The sequence below is a fragment of the Linepithema humile genome, chromosome 3 (assembly GCF_040581485.1).
Source record: "Linepithema humile isolate Giens D197 chromosome 3, Lhum_UNIL_v1.0, whole genome shotgun sequence".
NCBI classification, from domain to species: Eukaryota; Metazoa; Arthropoda; class Insecta; order Hymenoptera; family Formicidae; genus Linepithema; species Linepithema humile.
Window position 1 is genome coordinate 22,852,872 of NC_090130.1, and position 26,220 is coordinate 22,879,091.

General features: G+C 39.1%; 1 long non-coding RNA gene across 1 annotated transcript in view; it reads left to right on the plus strand.

Annotated features, from left to right (window-relative positions):
* The window catches only part of LOC136998814 (uncharacterized), a 53,324-nt gene that overhangs the window by 2,979 nt on the left and 24,125 nt on the right, over positions 1-26,220 (plus strand). The gene's annotated exons all lie outside the window — the stretch shown is intronic.

The window sequence follows — 26,220 nt, forward strand, 5'->3', positions numbered from 1 at the left end:
AACTTACATATACAAATCTTTATACATACTTTACATATATCTTAAATTCCCTGCTGTTACGGTTGCGTGAAGAGGGTCGCTTTACGTTAAATGCGAGGGAAATATTTATTCAAGATTACGGTGACATAGATTACGACTTTATTCTGTGTGCAATGTAGCATATTTTCGCCGCATACATGATAGTTTACATATTTCGAATAGACAGAATGTTTCCGCTTTAATTGTCGTTGGTGTTTATGACTTTCGTAAATATGCGTGAAGTCGGTCCTACATAATTCAATTGTTAGATATTCGACAAATGTTCCGCGTTGATGTGATGGATTTAACTGTACCGCCATATACACAGAATATTATTGCGCGATATGCATTATCTTGTCCGCATAATGCAACGCTTTTCTCAGATTAATATTTTTTGAGTAAATATGTTTTAAAAAAGAAAGAAATTAAAGTAAAGAGAAATAAAAGTAAAAGAAAATAAAAAGCGTCAAAGATTTCGAAAGCTAGAGAATAAAATAAAGTATGACACTTGAAACAATAAGAATAAATTAATACAAATGTGCATTTGCGTCGTTAGAAGTACAATAAGTATTGTTTCCACGATTTATCTCTTATCATGTTTATCCTGTATTTTTGATTGCTTTTGGCGAATGCACTGCGCCGAGGGCTGTTTTTTTTTAAGTATATTTTATATCCAGTACATCGATAAATCATAAAAAGGAAGTGCTAGTTTTTTTTAAAGACATTCACTTGTTTAACGTAAACTGAATTTTACGTGAAACGATATTGATTAACTTGCGGATAACCTTTCCACGACTTTTTATATTTAAGAGATTTTTTATGTTGCTCCCATTCACTCTTATTCGTCGTAAAATGCGCGTATTACACTCCAGGTGGATCCACTTCGTGTCAATATAAATTTTAACTGCTTAGCTTCTCATTTTGTGTCGCGTAACGAGATGCGCGATGCCGGTATATATGTTAATTAATCGAAAAATTTTCGATTAAACTATCGCGATAACTATTCTCGCGGACATATGGTCGTATGCATGCATGTCGACGATTTGGTATTTTCAGCGTTTGGGCGGTGAGCCCGGTAATCGCCGATTCGCGCGCCCGTTGGAAAAATAGATTCCGGCGTTTAGACAATTTGGCTTCGCGGCCGGCTGTACGGCGATTAATCAATTGCAAATATATACCACGTAGATTGGAAATACACGCTGCCTATTTCCTGTTTAATCGAATCAAATTGAGATGGTATTTTCCCTGTGTCCGGTCTCCCCATTTATCGGACCGAAATGTCGAGTGGTGCTTTCCTCTCCGCCCAACGTAGAACGTAAACGACCCCAAATGCGCTCACTGACGATTGATCGGTCAAAGGGAAAACCATGGAAAGTCCTCGCCATTTCCGAGAGCAAAAGACATAGAAAAATAGCGGGTGGAATAAATTCTTTAAAGCTTCTTATCTTCTTGATGTACATCAAAGACATTAATAGCTTGCGAAATCTAATTTTGATATTTTTCTTCTATGAAAACGTAGTAGTAGTAGATACAGTCATATTATTTTCGAATACTATGGCTAGTGTCTATTCTACGCAAATATTTCTCGAAATTTTCTCATTTATACTTTTATCATATCTCTTTGCTAGTGAGTTTATCATTCATAGCGCCGTGCAAAGAGCTAACAGTAATTTATTTATAGTAAAACGGCTTAAGTAGCTGGGACAAGAATTTAAGTGGCACTTTCTCTCGCGGAGATGCAAAGGATGTTTCATTGCAAACAGATGTTAAAATACTCCTCCAGTGAGAGCGCGCTGTTTACTGCCACGTTTATTTTGAAAATTTAGAATAGAGCGCTTTTTTAAGTCCCGCCGGACAGAACTTTTACGCTGCTTTTGTAGTAGTCGGCATAGCAACGGCGGGGGCACTTTATCGTTGTAGCTTTTATTCTGCGTAGTCGCTCGCTCACTCGCTCGTGCTCGCGCGAGCTCGAAGCTCCCTGTGGATACAGAGAATCGGTTGGGACAAACGCGCGGCGCACAAGCGAAGCATTGAAAATATTGGGTTGTTTTTAACGCCACCGTTCATCCTGGCGACATGAATTTTTACGACGATTTGACAGCTGCGAGATTTTCATATGAAAGGATTCCCGTCGTGAGCCCACTAGAAAATAATTTGAGCAATAAAATTTATGCTTTTAGTCTGGATTTTCGGAAAAGGCAATAGCGACTTGTAGGATATGAGCATTTTGATGGAAGTATGTGTTGACTGCGCGCGTGTATAAAAGACTCTTAACAAACTAATCTTTCAACTCCGCGCGTAAAAATTCTATTCCTGAAAGTATACGTATAAAAAAAAATATAAGAAAATATTAATTTTGAAAAGATACAAACAAATGTAATCTTTTTTATATAATTATGTACACATTCATATTGTATATACTAGTCTTGTATTATTATCTTATATCATCAAGTTGTTTAAAAAACTTATATTGAACTTATATTATAAAAACTTTAATATGCTACGATACGGGATTTTATTTCAAATTACATGCTAACAATCCGAATACGTGTCATGGATTTAATCTGACAGAATTGCACTCGTTTTTGTTTTATTTATTTTGACAAAGATTTGTGCCGAAATTAGATTGTTCCTATTTCCTCCGAAACAGACAAATCGTGCCACGCTTTGTCGCCTGTGCTCCTGAAATTTTTATTCGAAGTGCTTCGAATGTCTGACACGGGCCGACGAGCTCGAAATATAGCAGCCCGAATGGTTCGTCGAACAGACGACCGATTTAATTTTACCTTATCATTTGATCATCAGCATTTAGCGGATACATCAGCATTTAGCGAGCGAATCGCGCTCTATTTTTATTTCCATTATGAATAATATCGAAGGAGTTACGTGTAAACGGTTGCGGCTTATGGTGTCGCGATTTACATAACGCTTTTTTGATCGGTGAAGCTATAACACGGTGACGAAGGTGATAATTTTTCATGCCTTAAAGAATTTTCTTTCGCGTCATAAATATGAAAATGATTATGCGCGATCTTTGTGGATTTCTTGCCTTTTTTAGTTTGAAATTAGCAATGCATTAATATTACAATTCATTTTTATTTTCTGTTGTCTTTTACTTCTGCTCCGTTGCTTGTGTGATAATATTTTAGTGATTCGAAAAATTATCATTGATCGTTAATTATGTAATAATAATGTGATTTATTACTTCAAAATTTGCAATGAATATTTTAGCTTACATGTATAAACCCCAGATTTATAATATCATTGACTGCAAATTACATATTACACTAGGCAGTTACATTTACCATTAAATGTAAAATATGTAAATTTTGGATAATCACAATTTTGGTTAGTTTAATGGATTTATATCTAATAATATAGATTTTATGCTCATCTTTTTATTTTTTCCAATGTGCGTAGATCATATTTTATATAATATACCAATTCCGAATCTCGAACAGCTATATTTGTGAGAAAAATTTGTTGAGAAAATATGAAAGTGGTACGATTTTGTTTCTTTTCAGAATGTTTTTAGCATACAAAATAATAAAACAAGTTTTCCATTTCAAACTGCAATTATCTGATGGAATATAGGTTGACGTAAAGTAAATAAAGAATTTTCGAAAAACGGTTGTCAATGGTCGAAGCGTGCTTTGAAAAACTCGCTACATGCGCGCAGCTGGAATAAGGCCAGTGTGCATTTCATAGAGGAAAATGCGAGCGATATAATCCTGAAAATCGGATGCACGATGACGATGCGATGCAAGAGTTGCGGTGCATAGCACAAGCATGGTAAGAGGGAGCTAGATAGCGCGGTATCACATCGTCAACTCGTAAAATCTCATGAGGTCGCTGTCTCGGTATCGGAAGATGTCTCACGGGCGACGGGGTGGAGAGGGACGCCGCGCTGTCGTAGCAAGGGCGAGGGACGGAGGAATAGGGGGAAGAATGTCGCAAGACGTATATTCGATCTCGGTAAGGGTAAGTCTGATCGAAAGGGCACGATGGCGGTCCATCACAATTTCACATTTCACGAGCTGCTGCTACTGCCGCTGCATCGAGCAGGCAGCATCATCCTTGCTGCATCTGCTGCTCGCTTGCGGCGCGGTTTCTACGGGAGTTAGTGTGGTACCAAGCGGATATTTTAAGGGAAAGCTCGTCGGCATGCCGACACGCTATATTCTACGTTTTCCTGCGCAGAAAATCTCTTTTCGTAGCTCTGGAAAAAGTCGAGTCCTTCCGAAATGTAATCGTGCATTTTATTTGCCCGTCTATTAAAACGCATTTCATATTACGCGCAAAAATCTTAAAAATGATACGGGAGAAAAAAGGGGTAATTGTTTTTAGAATAATTTACAGATAAAATTAAGAAAGCTCGCAAGTGAAATATACGTACACTTGGTTCTCTTATTTAATACCGAGTTGTACGCGGTTTTTATATACATATTGCATTTGCAACGTGTAACATATAAATGGAGATACATTCTGGCATTTATATGAAGATAAAATACTTTTTTTTTACGCGTTTCTTGCTACATACCGTTTTACACAAGTTCTTGATGCAATCTATTTTAATGTCTATCATCATAATGAATTAGAATGATAAAAATAAATTTTGTGAAGCTAATAAAGATACATTGGTTATAAAAATAAAGATTAAGAGGACGTAAAAGGTATAATTACGCGAAAATACACACTGAGAGCAAAGAATAATTGCAATAACCATAATCTATAATGTTTTTATTTATAGTGACACCAATCATATTTTTATAGGTATTCTAACTATATGATTGATTATATGATTGACAGTACTATACGTATAAGGTTATTATTGCTAACATTATAGTAACAATATCCTATAAAAATGAATATTCCGATTATAATTATAGTATACAATTATAGTTCCAAATATCACATACTTGTCTCTCAGTGCAGGGGACGATAGTTTGAACGATAGAAAAAAATGATAAAAATTATTGCGGTGACATACAATATTAATTTTATAAGTTTCAAGAATTTTTTAATTTGATTTTTTTCTTCACTGAAATATTAGCAATTAATTACGGTATTTACCTTCCATTCTGCGAAAGCTCTTCGGCACTTGTATAATTTGCGTCTCAATATATTCCTAGGGTTAATCACGCGCAGGCAGGTAGGTAGGTATCTCGTTAATGACGGGAGAAAGAGGAGGCCAATCCCCGATCATCGAGATGGAAGCCGGATCGCGTAACACGATGCGTATCTGCGACGACGCGTAAGCCCGATTTACTTATCGGCGCTGCGAGGCACCCGGTCTCCCAGGCAGCGGATGATGCATATCGGGTTAACGAGAGTACGTGCAACCGGGAGAGACGTGATTAGAACGCGGTGGTGGAGGCCGTGCACACAGATGGACGACGGTTGGTTAATTTTCAATTAACCGAGGGAGCGAGCGCGGCCTCGTTTGTCGGACGGGACGGGGGACCGGATTATATCCGACGACGGCGATCGGCACGTCGGATAGCCAGGCCAGGTGACTGCCGACTCTAGTTGTGTAATGTACACTCCGGCTGTACACCGCGCGTTGCAAGCTCCTCTTTCGGATCGTAGGTCTCCCCAGGATTGATTGGATACAGCCGTGCGTGCCGCAGTCGATTAAATCGTCGCGCGAATACGGATTCGCGCGCCGTCCCTCTTCTCTTCCGGAATTGTTCCCGAAATCCAGTCTCCTCAAAGCACGCACCGCGTGTATCATGTCGGCGTAATCGCTAATTCATTGAGAGCTCGTGATCGGCGTCGCTATCATCTTCGCGTAATACTGCTAACGAAGTAATCGGGAGTACGGCAGGAGCTGCAACCCGATATAAGCGATACGTGACGTATCGTATTGCCGTTTATTTTCCACTCTTCGTTTACGACGAAATACTTTTAAGTGTTAAATAAATTTACGGGACACATGAGATGCGTAAATAAATATACAGATGTTCTACATATCATCGAAATTTTTTAACACAACAGTTTTCCAATATATTCGATTAGAATTTTTTCTCGATGAATCGATCGATTCAGCACACTCATTTAAGAAAAATATTAAACAATAAAATTTTGATGTATTGATTTAAGCAGATGATCAAATCAGCTGTTAGAATAAAACGAGGAAAGGAAAACTATCTTCTTTTTCTTCCAGTAATAGTGATTGCAGGCATTTGAGCACACGTCGGATTTCAAAAGTGTTCCCTCGACGATTCCGGTAATCGGTGGACCGCTATTCTTTCGTCTTCTTCTGATCTTTCCCGTTACATTTTCCTTCTACGCCAGTTTTACAGGAGTCCTTATTCTCGTTGCTTTTTCACACCCCGAGTGGAAAACTCGTCCCGGCCGTTCAATTTCCCTTTTCTTTCGCGAACACGATGCGAGCCGAGCCGCCATCTCGTTAGTAACGCGATCTTTTTTACGCGCGAGACAAGTAATTTTCCGTCGTTTCTCTTTTTTTTTGTTCATCGCGCCGAAATTACCGGCGCTCTCGCGTTACCGCAATTAATTTTCCGCCGAGTAGAGGCGCGACTATCAATCGAGCGACGGCAAGGACGTTCTTTTTCACGGCGTGAACGCCCATCCTTCAAGTGAAACTGAATCTTTATTACAACGAAATACTATCCTCGCCCGATAAGACGGGAAAACTTGTTTCGCCCGGGCTCGCAAAGATCTATATACGTGCTGTCAATGTCTTTCCTACTAGTTTCATCTCGGATCTAGTGGGTGCTTGGCTGAGAGAGCGTAGAATTCTGTTGTTAAAACAGGACAAGTTTGACGAAACGATAACTTTGTCGTCAAGTGCGAAAACGGACGCGTCATAAAACGAAGATAAACTCGAGTCGTAACGATATTTTTTTGCGAAGCTATACGACAAATTTCGATTGTAACAGTACTAATTCCACTGAATGAATGTAATCCATAAAAAAGTGATGCTATCAAGATTAAACCAGAAAAATGAAAAAGATAAAGAATTTTATGCGCATTTTGGCGATATAGATGGAAATTTTTATACATATAACATTTTTTATATTTTTCTTTACTCTTTCTCTTTTCTCTTTAACATCTATTTTAATCGTTATACGCAATACATTCATGAATATAGAAAGAGAGATCAAGTTTTTGTACAATAGAAATATTATTGTAATCGGAGTCGTAGACTTTCGTGTCAAACTGGAATAATCGTTCGGTATGCTCGATAAGCGCGAGAAAGTTGCTTTATAAATCATCCTTCGTACAACGTGCGACTCCGTTGTCGTTTTACGAGGCAACTTGCAGCAAGAGGATCCTTCAGGAATTCGAATCATGTCTCGTCGATGGAATGTCGCGTCGTGAAGAGAACCTGGCGGGTGGGAGGGGGGTGGGTGAGGTGGGCGGATAAAGGCGATCAGCTACGAAGACGACCTCTTACCGCATCTTATATGTGTAATAACGATTAACATTGATGGTGCTACTATCGCTTCTGCATATTATCGCAGCTTACGCCCATTGACGGCATTGTTAGCTTCCGATCTTATCTTCAAGCAACCAAATATTTTCAATTAGTCCACTGTCGCGTAAATATTTAAGTTTTTGATTCTATCAGTTGTGGACAAGATAACGGAGAATAAAATTGAAGGTAGTTTAAAAGCACCATAGTTGCACATAGTAGCACCAACTAAATTTAGTTGTGTAACAATCATTAATAATAATTAGAACAATCGAACAATTGTTATGTTGCGGTATAATTAGAGTCCAAATTTTAGTATAATAGTCATTTGTTTGCCATGATCGCTTGTTGACTGCTGCACTTGCAAAGCTGTTTGCACGAAATTTATCAGTTTCATTATGTGATAACGTTAATAATACATTTTCTGCGTCAAATTTTAAATTTTAATTTTAAAAATTTTAATAAAATTTAGTTGATGAAATACTACCACAATTTACCACGAAACTAATCAAAAATTCACTCATTTTCTCGTTGTTGAGTTTACATGCATATTTAGAGTTTTATGATTGCGAAAATGACTGGTAGTGAAAGATAATTTTCGACATGACATGTTTTACGGAGTGCTGAAATTCTCCACTGTGATTTGCTACAAGTTACCAATCTGGCATAACTTCCGCTTCACGGAGAGATATCGAGTTTACAACCGATGCTATCTATCCCAAGTATACGGTTTGCGCTTGCGAAAGATGGCGGTGTACTGAGGGCTAGTTAAACAGGTCAGTGGCACACAGAATGCAAAACATACCACGTTTCGCAGCGTTTCGCGACAGTAGTTGATTCGGTTTTCATTTTAAATCAATATTTTTCAAAATGATGATTCGCTCGTGGATTGCGGCGAGTTGTGAGAAAAAAAAGACATTTTTGGTACAGCAAATAAAAAGCTAAAAAAAATATTTTTTTATATTCTTTATATATTTAATGTAGAACTTTAAAAGTTGTATATTGATCCAGTTTATTTATTCTGTAAAAAAATTAATTTTGTTAATTTGGAGGAAAAAATTGATTATTTTTACAAAAAATATTATATGTATTAGCATATCTGTTGAAGCATTATTGCTGTTATTTATGACAATAGCGAAGTGTCACAAGTTGTAGTGAAACAATTTACGAACATTGAAACAAATCGTGTTTTACTTCGCAGACGCTTTGATTACCATAAACGCTGTCGTGAGTTTGTAAACAGCTCCGTGGAATACCGACGCACCAACAAAGTGATTAGGTGTTTGTCATTCGTGCGAGCGATAGTTCGATTGAATTCCTAACTCCAAAAAGTGGTTTTAATTATCGACTGCGCCGTTGAGTGCGGAGGATAGTGGAGAAGCAATTAGCTTTTTGCGCACTCGAGGTTGGCCCCTTTCCCGCATCTACCGCCGTTCAAAGGAGAGAAATTCTTGCGAGAATTAAATGTCAATCAGCCATGACGTTCATTAAGCGACGCCGTTTGTTCTAGTTTTTTTTTATCTGCCTGCGCATAAAAGAGAACTCATACTGTCGCCTATGTATTCTAATTCACCGCATTGGTTTCGTCGAATCATTCTAAACTCTCTTCGCAGCATGCGATTTTTAAATGATATATATGTATGTATATATCTATATCGTTTAAAGTTTAACTTTATGAAATTTTAAAACTTATATCGATTGACAAGTAAAGATAAAACGGACATTAAAATATGTGCTACTTGTCAGATATTGCGTTATCAATTGAACATTCAATTTCTCGAATGATTTTCGTGATTTATAGCAAGTATGGTTCGTGAGAATATTCTGAGCGCCGGTAATGCACAACAATGCTTTCGAGACATTCTTACAACGCGAACATTTGCGCTATGCGGCGCGATAGACATGTTGTAGCTTTGATAAATGGTAACGCGAGAAGAGAACCATTTCTCGTTGCGGTGCTTAGACGCTTCTTTGCGAGCTGCCTTTTCATGGTGAGGTAGGCTGCCGCTTTCCTTTGCATAAAACATAATTACTCAGAGTGCAGAGAGTAATGCCAAGTGCTCTCGGAACACAAAGACGACGATCACACGCTTCAAGGTTTCTCAGGTAGTGAGCGCGACCCGAGGTGTTTCTTAGTGAGAACATAACAGTGCGTTCAAGATCAAATGTGTGTCTATTTCCGCAGAAACGAATTCATTCTCCTGTAAATATCGTAGAACACCCGCGTCTCGAATAACATAATTTCATTTACAATTCACCGCGTGTTAGAGTAGGTGTTCTCTTAACTGGATACCGTTATTATTTATGCCAATTATAAAAAATGCAATTTAATTACAAGACTCCTCATTTCTTTCGGATTTATTTTTGAGGTTTCTAAAAGGGCTAATGAAAAAAGGGTTTCGTCAGAGACCCTTTTAAAATTTTTTATGAATATCGCAACTCGAGCGGTGTCCTCGGTGACGGGAAAATGCTCTCCCGTCATCCCAACGTCGTCGTCATCGATCCGACCTTCCTCCCAGAGTCGAAAGTGTAGAAATGGCCGCGCGTGCCCATTCGTATTCACGGTTACGTCCCCGACGGCAATTCTCATAAGTTTTTCCTCCAACTTTTCCGTATTCAATTTGCGTGCCGCGCTGTGGTAGTCCTTCTCATTTTTCTTTATACCTTTGCGAGAAACCGTTCGGTCGCAATTTAAAGATATCGCATATTCACTTTCGGTGAGCGCACCCTCAGTTTAGGAGATAATGTAGAGAAAAAATAAAGTATACTACTTCCAACGTATGTTATTTCAATTTTTAATCTCAATTGTGTTGTTCAAGCTACATGTCCAAGCTATGTTTCAAAAGAAATACCGTTGAGAAAATTGGAAAGAAAGATGTTCCCTTTATGCTTCGGGGAGAATTTCAGACATCCGTTTGCGAAATATTTATTTGCGGCCGACGACGCGAATCTGACATCCGCCACGCTTGTGCGATACATCGATCTTCGCTTTCGTGTGTGCATGCATACTCTGGCGTACATACCCGCACATATGCGGAGAATTGCGTATCGTTAGGTATACATTACGTATACGTACGATACCACTATCCGGAGCTTTTGTGCGAGAACCTAAGTCCGCTCCCCCCCATTCCCCTAAGGGAAGAAGCGACGCTCGTAATGGATGTAAAACGTATGCGGCTTGGTCCATTCTTTATCTTATACGGTCCTGTACACATACACACACTCGCACACGCGCGCGACCGGAGATGCCTCGAAGTAAGCGTGCATTCGTAGCAATATACTTCGCTCGTGGAAATGGAAATGGAATCGCTTCTGCCGCGCGGCCCGGCACTCGTATCGTGTTTCGACGGTGTAAATGGACCGGTCGGCAAATTTATATGGCCGCTACGTATATATACAATACTGCAAAGGAACCTTTGGCATTGATAGCGTTGTTATGCTATGTATAAAATTTATTTCTATTTTTTTTTCAACTTTTCGGTCATTTGCCTTGTACATAGCTCACGTTTTAAACTGATTTCGAAATGAATATCTTTTTTTTGCAGCTATTATAGAACTAGGTTGGAATAAAATACTTTAAAATGCAACAACTGCTTTCTTACATAAATTTTCTTAAACTCTCGAAATAATTTTGTTCCATTAAAATTCTATTATCGCATTAGCTATGCATTGACCGAGAAATTAATCAAATTCTATTGTAGTGAAAATTTCTATCGATAATCATTATGATGGGCTTCTATTGTAGCAAAAGCATTTCATGTGAAGCGAAATCATGATATCACCGTATAGTGGATAGTCAAGTGTATGAAAATATAAGATATAGAAAATTTAATTTGTTTCCACATGAATTCGTTATTTTATATATAATTTTTATTTGGATAATGATATACATTCATGTACGGATAATTTTAAAGTAAATTGTACATCAAAGAGAGAGTGCAATTGAGAAGCAATCTTTGATATAAATGTCGTGCGTTGCCGCGTATTGCGCACGCATCGTTAAATTATAATAACGTTTTAAATAATTACGTAAAATAACATTAACGGTTCATAAAAAAACATAGCCATTACAATGATGAGCATTATAATGAGAAGCATATGGTAGGTAATGAAAACATAATGATGATGCGTCACAGAGGCCAATTAAATATGGATATAATATAAAATAATAGGAACGCGATAAACGGTAATTTAATTTAAAGCTTTTACGTTATCGTTGATCGGTCACTGTGTATTAGCAGCTTCAATGGCTTCGCCGCAGCTTTGTTCAACGAATATAGCAATCTATGAGTTCATTAGCTATTGTCGTGCATACGTATTAATGTATTAATTTGCATTAATTCTTAATATTCCCGAATTATTCTCGAATAAAAAAAACAGATAAAGGATACAATAATTAAATAAATAAAATAAACGCACTTCTTACACGTATAAAATAATTGTGATATATAGTTATATGATATATTAATAACATATTTTATTTTTATCAAAAACCAGTTATCAAGAGAGAAAGTTAACGGCATTTTCGTCATCATTAATGACATAAATTTTCCTGTAAATTATGAATAATTTTGGTTATGGTTGGAAATAAAATTTCACGGTGTGAAACGCAAAATTTTTAAATATCAAGATACATACGTTGTAATATTTTGTCCTCGTACTACTGTATTTTCCTATACGAAACAAAATATACACGTCCATGCCTAGTAACAACATAAACAGAAACTACGAAACTTTAGTGCACGTTACAATGGCAAACAACAACGGCTAACTGTATCATTTGTTTGAAACTCTTTTCATATTCCTGAATAAACATAAAAATAGCATGCACGCATGTTGAAGACGATTATGAATTAGCTAATAGCTCTGATTTCAAAGTTCTTTCTTCATCGTACTGTACCTTAATATATGAGGCCGAATATTTAATTCGTTTGGACACTGAACGCTAACTAATATAAGCGTATCATTAATATAATATCATATATCCTTGTATTAGCAATTCTCATATTACATTTTAACCAATTTAAACCGCTTGGCTTAATGTAGATATTTGTTAAATTAATCATTTGTTCTAATAACTGGTATATCAGAAATATTGCATATTTTAGCGGATTACTTCGTTAAATATCGCATTACTAATAAGCATAATATTATTTCCGTAATGCCACGAAGCCCTCTCTTTCTCTCGCTGCCGAGATTTCTCAGTAAAATTGATTTTGCTTGGATTCATCTTGCAAAATATAACTTTGCGTGTGCGCAATTTTCCCTGAATAACTCACAATCGTTGCACTTGAAATGTCACATTGTTTCTCGAATTACTTTATTTTCTCGCGAGACAATTATTCGGGGGAGAGCGCGGTGCGAACGACGACAGTCGGTATCTCGTATATCGTTTGTACATTGGTCGTTTGTTTATTACGCAAACATAAATATTAATATTAATTCTGTGTACACGCACGCGTATAGAGGCAGCAGTTATTGTTTCTCGCATTTCACGTGTTCCGCATACAAACCATTGCGGCCGTCGCCGCATAATCGATTCTGCGTATCTGCGCGATGATGGATGACTTTGGAAGAGGTACTTCGGATAAATAAACATTTTGCGTTGCAAATATTACCTAAAGCCGCATTGTTGATCGATGTGTCTGGTTATCGATGGACAGCTCTATAGCGCAGGGCGAAGCGCGATAAGTAATATCAGTCCGAACAAGACGCGGCTATTTCGCGCCGTGAATAAAGGCGAGTCGATAGCGAAACAGAAAAAAAAGCCGGTCTCGTAACTTTACATCAGGCACACGTGCACCGCGCTTTTCTGGATAAGCGAGTTTTTTTATGAACAATTGATTTTCCTGTAATAAAATTCCTCCGAAATGCAATTCGTGAAAATATTACGTGGCGGCCATGTAAGCAAAAGTGGGGTCTCCGAAGCAAGTGTTACCGGCCACGGCGTTGATCGACCGATGGCGAGGTGCCAAGAGGAACTATCGTGATAACATGCCAGAACATAGCACGGCGGAACGCTCTGGAAAAGGAATAAAATTGGTCGAACGCCCGATAAATGCATCGCTTAGAGGGGACGAGAGATGAAATTCAGAGCTTTGCATAAGAGAAAGGAGAGCGCCTTTTTGCGCCCTTCTCTGTGAAAGAATATCTACTGGATCGTTAATGCTTAGAGAATCATACACACACGCACACATTAATGACTCCATATATGATTGCATATCTACCAACTTATTTGAACTCTTCCCTTCATAAATCGCGTCTGTACCTTAGTTAAGTTACTCAATCTCAGCGCCGTGATCAGTGTTGATTGATGACGACATGCAAAATCGTTATTATGATCATTTATTATAGTGGTTAGCGAAGCGTTCTCCGCACACAACGTGTATTTTACAGGGGCTGGAGAACAATACGCGGTTGGTTTTTCTCGTCACGAACGAAAGGGATGAACGAGATCCTGTCTCCGGGGGCGTCGGGTACAGCTGAAAGAGCAGTTCGCTCGTCACAATTGTAACTTTAATTTCTCGAGGCGACTATCTCGATGCTCACGGGGGGCAGTCATAGGAAGGGACTCGGACAGAACGGATACGGGGGGGGGGGAGGTTGCGAGCAAGAGGATGGGGGCGAGAACTGTCGTTTCGTACGGTAGGGGTTGCAGCTTGGAAGGTTGGCCCCGTGTCCTTTTGGCCCGCGTGTTTTCCTCCACCTGTTTCCACGTCCGTATGAAACTTATCCTGTTTCCGAAAGTTTCGATCGCGTCGTGTTGTCGAGTCGCTTTATAACGCGGAACTTTTGCGCGACGCACACACCGATCGTGTTCGGTAATTGAACTTTAGAACATTACCGCGCGCGTCGTCGCTTTGATGGCAACGAGCCCGAACAGTCGGCGGAAGAGCGTCGTATTAACGAAACACCGGCTAACTGAGAACAACGCGCTTTTAGTGAAAGCGCCGAAAGAAATCCACTTGTGAAAATTTAATTTAGTAAAAGTAAAAAGAATCAAATTTTCGTTCTTGTGCTTCTGTTTTTCAAATATTCTTTAACAAATAAACTTTACAATTATAACTTTATAACTTCCATTTTAATTTTCTTTTTAATTGCTTTTTAATATTTACTTTCGTGTCTTTTTAATTATGCAGTTATGTAATTCTTATTTGTAACTGCTTTTTTGCTTCAAGCCTCTTTATGCTGTGTATCTCGGAGTATTATTTCTGAGAAAGGTAAACGCGCTAAAAATTTAGTGGCTCGAAGGGAGGGAAGGAAGAGTAAAGAGGATGAAAAGATCGCATTCGACTTTTCTGGATGACTTTGTGAGTCTCAGCTGTTCCGCGTAAGTGGCGGATAAGAGGGAAACCTTGTCGGCAAATCTACTTAGCTTAATCTCAGCTGTAACCAGATAGTTATTCTTTTCAATATGTAATGTTTAAGCAGTGTCACAGGTGCGTTCTAATTATGCGCAGAACATTGAAATAAACTCTAACAATTCTGAAGTGATATAGTATACCCGTATAAAAATGTAAAAATGCTTGAATCACTTATAGTTCGCGATCTAGTTTTGTTATTTAGCATTAATTAACAATTAAATTTTAACTTTAAATGTACCATAAAAGATGAAATGTCATTGATTGGCGATTTATTTAATTTTATATTTATAAAATAAATAATGTTCTGTGTGAATTTGTTGCGCAGAAATGAGACAAACGGTACCAACTTTAATTGCATGATTATGAAAGGAAATTAAACATTTGCACGAGACAAACTTACCACTGGAATTTATCCTATTGCCGAATTACGAAAGCGCGTACCGTGAATTTATCGACTAGCGACTTTCCGTGGGCTAGACGACCGACCGACCGTCTACGTCGCTTTGCTTTAGCGCATTCTCTACGTCGCCGCCATGAAAATTAATGAACGCCCAGAACTCCGACGAGCTTCCGTTTCCGGTCGCCCAGACGAGCGCGAGCGAGACGCCGCGCAAGAAAGAAGGAAAATTCAGGGCTCAGTCAGAAAACGTAGTGTTTCGCTCGCAGCTCGTTAGAATATAGTGAGAGCGAGAGGCATAATTTCCAGTTTAAAACATTCGTTCTCATCGCTCGCAGTTCTGCGCCGAGAGTTTTGCTTGAGACTGACTGTTGCTGCCTCTAATGAAATGCAATCTGATATACTTTCATAACCGTTAAAACGTATTTCCCGCTTAGAGTGTTCATTGCTGATAACAACGAAAACACGTGAAGTATCTTACAAGTTTCAACGCGAGCGTTCGTTGAAATATGTGCGAGAAAAATGTAATATAATCTCACATGACGAATATCATCAAAAAAAAAAAAAAAAATAAACTCTCTAGTTTTTCAAACGCGAACATATGTTTTTTTCGTCTCCTTGGATTTTTTTCACAAAGATATCTTTGTATGTGTTCTATATAAATTCATATGTTTTGTTTTCTCGAGATACCTCGAGATTGATTGTTGATAGATTGCTGGACTTCTTGATGATATCACACCGCGCCGTTTGTCGACATGTGATCTATATATTATTTATGTCTCTTGCCAATAAAGCGTAGATATTGATTGTCGATATTGCTACGACATCGGTTGTTGATATTGCGCTGATATTTGACTGATATTTGTTGCCGATGCTGGGGGCAAAGCTGACGTTGACGGTGACTTTCAACTTATCAAGTGTCAGTTTCTATATCTGATTCATTGTAAATTTTCATATAAATTTGGATAAAATATCTTATCACGTTTCTGCCGTGCGCTCGCCCTTCCGAACGATACTAATTTGCATCGATAGAGCTTTACATTATGATCGTAAAAATGTGGAATTTTGGTTGTAAATTAGCTTTTTCTCAGATTTAATCGCAGCCGCGGGGAAAGAGACGGACGCAAGAAGAAGGTGAAAGGGAACGGAATAAGACGACGTTCTCCTCTTTCAGATTAGAAGGATAAAGCTGGGGCCAGAGGAGAGGCGAGTTACCGCCGGCCAGGCTGGGGTCTTTAAATGCATAACACGGTTAATCCTTCGTAATACCTTGCTCTTTATCGTTCCTTACCTTCGAGCGCAGGCGAAAGCTTTCCTTTCCACGTTGCCCGCCGTCGCTTTCCGCCGCTATTTTGCTTGTCCCACGGGCCTCCCTATCGGTCGGAATGCCGCCCTTGTTTCCTTCGATGAACGTGGCCGGTCCCGAGATAACAGCAAAGCTAGTAAGGGGGAGGAAGATGAAGGGCTCTGAAAGTATAACAGAGAAACCCGTGTCCGAGAAAATAAACCATCCATGGCGCAGTTCCAAGTAAAATTTATCCCGCGGGTAAAGAAGAGGAGCGCTAAATCCGCTCGCCTCTTTCACGCGGCGGTTCGATCGGAAATGGAACAATCTGCTTTCGCGCTTTCCGCTTTCATTTTTCGATTCTTTGGTCGACGGCTATTCTTTAAGGTCGTTGGGAATTAATGAAAAGTACAAAAAATGAAGTAAGGCCACATCGCGCTCCTTTGACACATAAAGTCAAAGACATTATTAATGCAAGAATGAAGCGCTCGTTTAGCACAGTAGATTTTGTGAGAGTGCCAAGATACGAACGGATGTAATCTTATGCAAATTTTCGTGGTAGGTGCAGCGGTTTTTTATCGTGTAAATGCATTTTTTTTTTATTTTGCGATCGCTGTAATACGAGTGGATTTGGACTTGTTCATATCCTGTGAAAAATTCGTGCTTCGCTTACGGATTTCCTAACATCTCCAACATCTCTATGATAATGGAGATTACGTGCCATTCGGCCTCATGTGGATGTAAAAAATAGAAGAGACGCGATGAGAAAGTCTCAACGTGCTATTATCGCATTTGGGATAACGTTGCTTCTGTAAAAAGGAAATTCGAATATTGCAATCTCCGAATGACTGAAGCGTGTTGAATGATTCGAATTCGGTTTTAGTGATGTCGCTAATTGTCGCTGTTTCGAAATTCTGCGGAAAATGGCACGGGCCGGTAAATAGGACGCGCTCTAATGGAAAAAGAAACAAACCGATGCTTCTTTCTCGGGTATCCGTATCGACCAATCAGGCATGTACGTCTCAATTACATAGAGCGGTTTCCGTGAGTGAAAGAATTTCGCGTATGCGTGCGCGGTTCACCTCTCCAACGGTCGGATGCTGCACCAACCCGGTAACATTATGACGCAACGTGTATGCAACGTAAATCCGTGTTATTTCGGACGTAATGGAATCGATAGAGCGGACTGGCGCGTGTTTACTTGCGAAACAAGCGGAGTCAACGAAAAATGGAAGATTAAAATGGGACGCGGCGGGCGATCCGTGCGTTAAACGAAAATATTTTTTCGCGAGCAGCCGACAACGCGATGAACTCGATATGTTTATTCCCGCCGGGCGGTGCGGTGTGCGCGCGCGCGATACGCGTTTTTTCTGCGACCAGAAATACTGATATGGGTGCGCATATCGTCAGTTATTTTATATATTCCTTTTCTCAACGAGAATGACAGATAACGAAAAATCGAAGAAAAAGCTATTGACAATAAGCTATTGACACGTGATAGGCGTTCTTTTCCCACAATCAGTTTCCACGCGAATGCGAATTGTCCGAAATTGCGTCTGGCAAATATATATTTTTTTTTTCCTCGAAATAGCGTACGGCTTGAGAAACGAAACGGCGATCGAAGAAAGAGAGAATTAAGTCCCGGTTAGCGTGTGTCCGCGCAGTTGCCGCGAGACCGTTCGCGTAAAGTATAGCCGCGTCCATTAAGCTGCACTTACCGCGTCGAGTGTGTCAGTGCTCCACTTTATCGATATTATCGCAGTTCCCATTTAGAAAGCGCTATGTGCGTACAATACGATTACAATTCCAATACGAGCGTGTTTGCAATTCCATAGCGGAGCTTAAGTCAATTTGGCGGTAGCCGGGAAAATTGCCGCCAAGGAGCAATTGGCGGAATTTTTAAGAGGCGTGCAAGCGACGGGGTGTGTGTGTGTGTGTGTGTTAAACGACAAATGGGCGGAGGAGAAAAAAGTGGGACATTCGCGTATTTCGGAAAACGATTGCCCGTACGATCATGAGAAAATACATTAAACGAGGTGGCGGGGTATTTTCCGCTGTATAGACAGAAGAAATAAAAACAAGAAGATATTTGCATAAAATCAATTTGCTGGATTCATCGTCGCGGTCGCTGCCCCGGCAAGCGTCAGCGAGGGAAAGAAAAATTCAGGGTAAATACTGGGGCTAAACAGACGAAGGCGCAAGTCTCACACAGTTTATGCCGATATCAGCTATGTGGAGAAAAGAGCAATCGGCTCCCAGCCATGGCTTACGGCCATTTAACATCCTTTGGGCAAATAAAAATTGGATGTAAGGTAAATGTTATTTTAACGCGACGGTTGGGGAAAGAGAAAAAACTTTGTTATTTCTTGCGTCCGTCAAATGTGTTGTACAAGCAAATGCAGTGCATATAAATTTATCCTTGTTTACTCGTACCTACCGCGTCAATATTATGTCTATTGCAACGTTACACTCGCCTGTGATATTATTTGCTAAGCGACAGAAACTGACACTTTTCGTTTGATATCGCATAATGAATTGTCAATAGTTTCGTCCTCTGTATATTTCGCACATCGTCAACTCTGAAAAACAGTGGGAAACTTGGAGAAGACTGAATCAATCTTTTGCGCTGCGGGATTTCCTTTTTACGAATACGCTTCACGCCTGTGAATACGTTCATCGCGACATGTGATACGTAAGCGTAAGATTTAAAGGAGGTAGAAGGGAATAAAACGAAAGAGATTGGAGGAAAAGACAAATGGAAAATAAAGGTCGGGGTCAGTGCTCGGGGAAAGAAATAGGATTTATCCCTTCCAAATAACCGGTACCTGTCGGTGCCCGTCGTTCGCAGGTTTCAGTCGTAGGAACTTGTCACGAGGAACGACGACGTCGCACCATCCGCTTCGTGGGAATATTGCACGAGAAGCGGAGAAGGAAAAAAAGGACGTAGTACGAGTGGAAAGATTGAAGAGTTAGCAGGGGTTGGGGAGGAGGGGAGGTTGGAAGCGAGGAAGCGGAGGGACGGAAGATGGAAACGTTAGATTTTTCGTGTTCCTCGCGCAAAAGAGAGGAAGTGGATGGAAAGGCATTAGCGCGCGATAAAACCGTCCTCTCGTGACTCTCCCTGTCTCTTTCTCTCACTCTTTTTTACTTCTCTCGTCTTCCAATCGTGTCACCTTTTTTCGTCTTGTACTTCTGTCTCCTTTATTGTCGCGGAGTGCGGCGCATTTTTGTCGCGCATTCAAATATTGTGCGAGGAAGTTCGATCTACTTTCGAAAATGCAGCGACTGACGGCGGCAGGGAAGAAGAACGCCGATGGCGCGAGTAAACGAGTGTAATGTACCGTGTAGAATAGCTGGATGTGAATGTGCATGAATCAACGATAAAAGTTGATAGCCGTTTTGACGTCAGTAGGTTTTAATTTTTTTTAATTCTGAAAAATACTTTGCTGCACTTTTTCAATCATATGTTTGTTTTTCGTTTCTTAATAGTTTAAAAAAAAGATTTTTTTTTTTTTTTAATAAGAACTTTAATTCGCGTGTAACGATTGCACAAATTTTACTTGAAACTTTCGGCAAGTATCTTGCCATGTCGAATTAATCACTTAAAAGCCAATATGCTGATAACTCGCTGCTCGAAGCAATAGATTTCGAAATAACAGAGTTGCCGCAACAAAAGCGTCGACCAGGTTTCATTCTTCCGAATTCCAAGGGAAAATTGAAGCACTCTCTCGTTGCCGCGGTAAAGGGCACTTTCGTTCACGGAGGACCGTTTTGCGAAGATGGAAGTTGCGCGAGAAGCTAACCGAAGAATAACCGGCGGGACCGACGAACTCGCTCGGGCGTAGCGCGGACACATCCGTGCATCTCGGAGATTTCTCCGACAGTTCCGCTTCTGCGATTTTAAATTTGCAAAACCACGACTCTACCCAGTCGCATTTTATCCCGGTATATCTATGTCTTCCGATCACCTTGCAACTCGGAAATGTCGCGGCGACTTGCAGTGAAATAAAAGATTTACATAAAAATAAAATTAATTTATGACTTTTAATATATCTGTTTTACATACAATTGAATGTATTAATTAATGCGATATGCTATACACAGCGATCAAGTTTCTGTAATATTTAAAAATATATATTTTTTCTTATGATTTAATTACTTATAAAGAATCGTGAGTTGCACATTATGAAATACCTTTATCAATGATTTTGCAAATCATGAATTTACTTTAAATTGTCAAGTTATAGTTTTCTGCTGCAATTTCAGTTCATTGATTTTCTTGATTGAAAAATATGGAATTTTTAATCTTCTTTCGCGCGTATTCTTCGTATTTCTTAGACCTCTCGACAGTCTTAGACGCGCATAGAAGGAAGATACGTTTATTGGAGGAGGATCTTCAAGCATCGGATGTACCCTTTAGCTTAAATTAGATTATACGCCCAAAATTAATCCGACGTAGGCAGCGTTTTCCGCGTAATCGTATTTGCTTAAGTGACACTCCAAGATCCCGTGCCTTTATTGGTCCTCGGCTTGATTCAAGTACCAATTATTTTCAGAAGATTAATGTTAAGAGCGCGAGAGTTACGGCTGCGCACTCGACTCACGGAAAATTTACCTTGCTGAAAGAGAAACGGCATAGTCGATAATTATCTCATGGTAGGAAGCAAACGCGCTCAATGCGTGGCGAATGTTGGCCTCCACTTACGATTAACCGCGCTTTCATGGTTGCACTCTGGATGCACTTATGTACTTGGCAATGCGAGACTGAAAGTCGGATGCGTATTTGCCGTGGAAAAGCGTTTCTTTTTCGTGCTTTTCTTCCTTTGCCAGCGTATACTATTTTTTTGCCAGAATGCCACTATTTTGATACTTTTTTTCCCCCTTTTCCTTCGTTCGTTCTTTCTACTTTGCGCGGTCCACCGTCCTGCGGAAAAGCTTCTTAAAAGGTGGTATCCACCTCTTTGTGCGTCGCTTTCTCATGCCACTACTTTCTTTCTCTACTTAGAGAATTCCTCGCTCGTAATTTTTAATAATGTTTATTCAAAACTGTGCTAATAGAGGACCGTTGTAGTATTAACGCGTTAGCTTTACCTTAGCTTTACCTTAGCTTTTTACTTTTTTCTAGAAAATATAATTGTTTGCTTCATATCACATAGTCTTTGCTAGATGATTCAACTTATGAAATATTTTTCATAAGTTTTGCAGAAGCAAATATAATTTTTCTTAAGAGCTTTTGTGAAATATTATTTAGCCAATTGCTTTTTTCACTTTTGACAAATATATTTTTAGTATTTTGAAATTTCTTCTTTTTCTATATAATAGATTATATTTTCATTAATGAACTATTAGTGATTTATATGTGAAACATTATATAATATATATTCTCGTCAGTCGTAATTTGAATTATTATTTTATCGATAAAACGGAAATTCTGATATTTTGATTATTTAATATTTATACCTAAAATGGTAAATGATACATGAGATAAATCAATATCGGGCAGTTGCCAGGGATAATAATACTACAAAAGAGTAATTAAAACGCGGCCTAATATATCTTTAAAGCGCAGCGCAAATAATATTTACAAGCAATTACCACGCACTTCTGCGTGGCACATTATTTTCGTTTTACTCGAAATTGGTGTAAAGCTTTATGTCCAGTGTATTAGTCGGCGCAGTGTTGGCTTAATTGTTTGCGCTGCAACGCGAATGACACGATTAATCATTTTGAGCCGGTGCGTATCAAACAATTGAAGTTGTGAGGTACGCTAGACTAAATGGACCGAAGTAACCTGTCGTGTATCTGGAAACACGTGCAGTACATAACGGGTACGTGAGCAATGTGACATGTTGCGATATGATGGAAGACAATGCGACAGGTGGACCAAGCGAAGTAACTTGCAGTATCTCGAATTAAAGACGAGGTAAATGCGTGCTCGCACCTCGCACGCATTTACGCCGCATGAATATTATTTATCTCAAAGGGAGGATAAGTGAATTACAATATTACAATAATTTAATCGCGTAAAGAAGTCTATATTATTATTAACAATAGATAAAATTTATACGATTATTATACAATTTTCACCAAGCTATATATGTATCAAAGCACGAATGCCTGTAAAATAGAATCTTATATCAAGGAGTAAGAATTTTTAGAAAAGTAACACTGCAAATTTAATGACATAAAGTATTTCAGAATAGATTAATCGTTATTTGCAATTATAAGCTGTGTATTATTCATACAGGATATATATATTTTTTATTTTTAAATAATATTGTGGTATAAGTAGATGGAGTTTCATGATGATAGTAATCCGATATCGAAATATTGCTCGTTCATTGCGATATCTGATACGTTTTGTTCCAATTTATATGTGTTTAATAAATTATTATTATTATTATTATTATATGATTTTATAGTATATTCTTGGGTGATATGATATGTTATTCACTCTCATTATTAAAATTATGTAAAGAAATCACTTATAGGTGCAATTGAAATAACAAGTCTTATTCTACATTTATATGAAAAAAAATTATGCATCTATCTGCGAGTTAATGGTTTATGATAGCATAATCTCCGCATGAGAAAGTTCAAGCCAACATCGAACGTCTGCAGCGACGTTCCACTGTTGAGATTTCATCAGCGGGTATCTAAGGGGTGTCATAAGCAGCTGCTATGGACAAGAGTACTTGAAAGCACTCCCGCCCGTTCCAAACTCGAAAATAGCTTCGCTTCGTGCGTTAGTTTCGTCGCAGGACGATGACAGCACACGGACACACTGAGTCCCAAGAATTACAGATTGTGCTGAAACATTGATCTCGCATGTTGAAAATGAAATCAGTAGTTTGATTAAAATTTTCAGACATTTGTCAATATAAATATTTTATTGCGCATTGTAGGAGTACGGTTAAATTAGCAAATAAATAATGCAAAGTACCAGAAGAGATTCAGAATTAGACATGTCTAAAATGTGATTGAACCAATTTGAACAATTTGAAATTTGAGTTTTCGGAGATATTTTGGCACAAAGATTTATTTTTAAACGTATTACAATATTTGACATCTGTTACTATTATCGTGTTTGACATTTGTCTCGTGCTCATATTTTAAGCTGTCGTTCTCCGATATATAAATACATGCGTTGTATTTTTTCTAAAATCTACGGAAATTTTATTACATAAATATTGTATACACATGGGGGCGAGATCGCAATTTCAAATGCCCTATTATGGGTATTTCCGTCACATTGTATTTGCGAGCGTTGAAAAGCTGTCGCGTCGATGATCGGATCTCGTTGGATTATTAAGCTCTCTCTCGGTGAAATTATTGCGACCGGGAGAAGAACGCGGATGGTATTTTGGAATTTCGAGAGAATCACGAGATGGCCCGCCTGACGGTATAAACGACGGATAACAGACTAACGCTTCGTTATACGCGGACAATAACTATACCTATCCTACCTGCCGCGCTCGTGTCCGTTGAATTATTTATGCAATTAGGCGTCATCGCTGCACGTTATGCGTATCCACCGTGAATCTACGCCGCCGACACCGTCGACGCTATTGCTGGCGTGTATCCGTCAATTGACGGGCGTGGAAAGACTACGTTCGATAGTTCGCTCCATGAATCGATCCAGCGTTGCTGCAAATTTTCGCATGACTAAGCTTTAAGAGTGTCGCTGGGCGTACGGTTCTAACAATGCAGTTTGAGATTTGGTCTTCTCTTACTTCGGGAAAAATAGTAGATCCATTTATATCGCAGAACAAGTTCCAATATGTGTCACATTTGACGTTAACTCTTGAATGACATGATGAAAATGAGTAAATGGCATTACGTAGAGCGAGAATAGATTTATCGCTGTCGTAGGTGACAATTAATTACGTTAAAATCCAGATACATTTAAATTGATACAAGGTGAATAGTTTTTTTAATATGCAGATATATGGATTGCTTTTTCATTTATTGTATGTCTAATTTTATTCGTATTGCATTAAATAGTCATACTCGCAAAGAGTACATAGCCGTATAGTAGCTACGTTAGGAACAGTTTTTTCTAGTGAGTAAGGAGTGACTTCGTCGATATATTCGCCATTAATCGCTATACCAATTAGGAGCATCTTGGCGAGGAAGTAATCCGGAAAAGTTAGAGGTAAACGAGCCGGCGCTCGCAAGCTCTAACGGCGAGACTAATGGCAGAAGTCGAATAATTTGAAATAATGTACGAAACTTGGGCGGGCGATTTGTTCGGCGAGTTTGTAGCCCGTGAAACACTAATTTTTCCTCTACGTGACCATCCGTGCGGCTCGTCCGTACTATAATTCGTTTTAGTAGTCGCGGATCGAGTACCTACGGCGATTTATTATCGCGCGAACGAAAAACTCTTAGCTCCCCGTTGGTTCATTCGACGCGTGATACGCCGGACGATCAGCGAACTCGTTGGAACTAGAAATCTACTCTAAGTACGTGACCGGTGATTTCCGCGATTTATACACCCGCGACTCGTGCATAGTGTTCTCGCGCAAATGCTTGAGCTTTAAAAGGCCGATCGTGTTCGCGAAATCCTCGCGCGCACGCGTCACATGTGTGCAAATGTTTTCATCGTTAAAGCCGTCTGAGTGCCGACACTATTCGAGAGAGGATCGCAAACCGATAAAACTGCACCTGTAGTTTCGATACGCGACTAGCGAAATTGCCATCGCGAAATCTTGACAACGTGCTATTTTGCTGCAGTCGCGCAACTGTAAATCGCCTTTGTAAAGTAAGCCCATTGCAAACCGACGTGAATTCGCAACGCGGCAGCGCGAAACTGATTGCTTTACAATTCTTATAACAAACGTGCCAATTCTCGTACTTCGCGTCTGTTTTTACACGTATCTTAAATCTTGCGTCCTCCTGAGTTGTTTGGACACCGAAATTTGTTTTGCTTTGCGAATCGATACGATATATCAGTTTTCTCCTTTCGAAATCGCAATTGTTATGTCTTTTATATTGTTATAATGTTTCGTGCAAATAAATTTACACAGCATTTATCTGAAAAAGATGTTTCGATGTACTGATCGGTTTCTCAGATAAACAAATGTTAGCAATGCTGGCAGATTGATCAAATTCGATTTGTCAACATTGCCAATACGTTTATTATATTTTTTATCCGATAGAAAACATTTTATATTTTATATTTATTATTGTTGCGTTGTATCCGTAACAGAATAGAGTTGCCTCGGTTTATTATTTCTGCAATTTTGCCACGCATTACTAACGAAGCAAATTTCTAAAACCGTTCTAAAATAGAGTGGACCTCCGACTAACTAGTCGTTCGCGCTTGTATAATATCGAGAGTCCGGGAGCCACGTCATTATTAGTATGCTAACGTAAACATTACTGCCCGTGGCGATGCAGAGTGCTAGCGTAGTCGGCAGCGTAATCCGATACTGTTGTAGGGTATGCCGCAGGTAACTGTGCCAAAACTGGGAAGTCTACTGTAATCACGATTGGCAAGGTAGCAGAAGCGCAGATTGCGCGGTTAGCTGCGTGTAATTAATTTCAGGATGATAAATAATGCGGCTATTTTCATAATTTGCGAAAATTATCTTTTACCTTAATAATTTTTGTTCACTTTCGTTCACCCGATTCGATAAATAAACTCTCGAAAAATCTAGATATCTGGAAAATCGCCCGCGTGCCAAGAAAACCTAGCGTGAAATAAAATATG